This window comes from Galeopterus variegatus, unplaced genomic scaffold (genome assembly GCF_000696425.1).
Source record: "Galeopterus variegatus unplaced genomic scaffold, G_variegatus-3.0.2 Scaffold11173, whole genome shotgun sequence".
NCBI lineage: Eukaryota > Metazoa > Chordata > Mammalia > Dermoptera > Cynocephalidae > Galeopterus > Galeopterus variegatus.
The window spans coordinates 43868-45983 of NW_007737284.1; the positions used below are offsets into that span (position 1 = coordinate 43868).

The following is a 2116-nucleotide window of genomic DNA, read 5'->3' on the forward strand; positions in this document are numbered from 1 at the left end:
TTTTTTAGGACTGATGGACGTGAAGTAAGAGAACAAGCAGAGAGCACAATCAGGAGGCACCGCTTCACCCAGACACGGCCAGGCAGAGACGTCCACACCGCGTGCACAGCAGCTGCTCCCTGAAGGCCCGGGGAGGGGCGGAGAGAGGAGGGGCGCCAGCCGGGCCAGCATCTCCCACGCAGAGGACGACTTCCCGAGGAAGAAACACATGGCACTTTCCACATGCCCGGGCTCCCCTAATCCTCACGACATTCTGGGAGGACCAGGTCTGATGTCCACCTTCTGGATGAGAAAACGCACTGGGAGAGGCAAAGTCCAGCTGAGTCACCGAGAGGAGAGGCCTGGTGGGAACATGTGGCCTGGCCTCGGTGGCTTCCAGCCCTGCCTGGCTGCTACACTGCCTCTGGGGGCTGAGCAACGGCCCGTCTTGGCACTTCATTGACAGACAGCACCTCGTGCATCATGGTGGAAGCTGCCTCGGTACATACCCCATTGCACCAAGTGCTCTGGACACTCGGGTACTTCTTTTAAAGACTTCTGTGTGCCTTATAAACAGCAATGTGTCCCTGATCCTGGGCCAAAGCTGGATGCGCGATGCCGAGGTGGACGCCACCCCCGCCCCAGACGACACCGGCTGGCAGCGACTTCACCCCAGCGGTGTGGAGTCCAGAGCTCAGCCTCCCAGGCTGCTTAACAAGTGACTCTGGTGCTGTAGACCATTTTGCATTTGTTTTTAAACAAAGACATATATAAAATATTACAATCTCCCGAAGCTGATTTTGTATTCGGCCTAATACCTTAGTAAGTTTAAATAAATAAAAGACCCACAGGAAAGCAGGTGAAAAGCAGATGCACTCCAGTTTCTTTCTATGGGGCACACCCATGGCTCACACCCCGTGGCCCATACCCTGTGGCCCTCTGTGAGGCCGTTCTGCCCTCCAGGGGGCACTTGGGGGCATCTGTGGGAGACTCTGGTTGTTGCAGTGATTGGGTGGATGGGGGCCAAGATGGCCAGATGTCCTGCAGTGCTGGGGATGGTCACACACTGTGCATGACCTTCCGACGTCCCCCTGGACGTCCATGTAGACAAAGCACCTGTTTATAACTTAATAATTACACGGGCCTGGAACCAGACTCCGTTTTACACTTACGCACAATTTGTTACAGTTTAATCACACACTGAATTTTCCAGGGATGCAAACAGCATATAAATGGAGAAGCAAATGTGTTACACACAGTTTGGGACTTTACTGAGTATGGTTTACCATTTCGGAAGTGTGTCACCAATGACAACGTGGCTCACCAAGCACAGATATGGAGCTGCACCTGTGACCGTCACGATCACCTAATTCTACATACAGGTGTGAGCCGCTGGCCACCTCTTTACGGCTTCTCGGGAAGGCGCACCCAGATATCAACACACTGAAATACACGCAAGTATGAACTACCTACCTTTCCTAACTCCTTTAGGGCACTAGGCTGACTCTGCGTGGAATGTTTTGAGGAGGTGGGGACTATTCCCTATGAATTCCATCTTAGAGACATAAAGTACTCAGTAAAGGGGGCATCCGGACGTGTGTGCTGAGTCAGCGCAGCAGGCTTGAGAAGGCTGGGGACCCCGCACTGATTCGTCACAATGACCCCCCCGAGGCAGGCGGGCCACTTCCTGGTGTGGAATGGCAGCTGAGGTACCAGCGTGGCCAGAAGCAGGATCCAATCCCACGTACTTTACATTTTCTTCCGTCTCCGACACTGACTGCTCCCTCACCAGGTGTTTTTCTGTCTGAGTCTGATGCCTGTGTTTGATTTTGGTGATTGTACGGAATGTGTTCGTACTAGTGATTTCCGATGGCATGCTTTATGAATTTTAAACAGTTACGGCATAATAGTAACAAACACACATTTAATAATCATGAGCTCTTTTTTAAAAAGTGCTGTGGGGTTTTTTGTACCCTCCAAAGACACCTACTGCTTGGGTCCCCATACCAACCACCCACCACAATAAATAAGTAAATGAATTTAAAATTAAGACGGAAAAATGCCCCCCGCGGCTTCGGTGACAGACTTACCTTCATAACTGGAAGAAGGTCCTCGACTCTGTGCACCTTCTCCAGAG

At 51.8% G+C, this 2116-nt stretch overlaps 1 protein-coding gene across 1 annotated transcript in view; it reads right to left on the reverse strand.

Annotated features, from left to right (window-relative positions):
- The window catches only part of LOC103610455 (tetratricopeptide repeat protein 13-like), a 52547-nt gene that overhangs the window by 43859 nt on the left and 6572 nt on the right, over positions 1 to 2116 (reverse strand). The gene's annotated exons all lie outside the window — the stretch shown is intronic.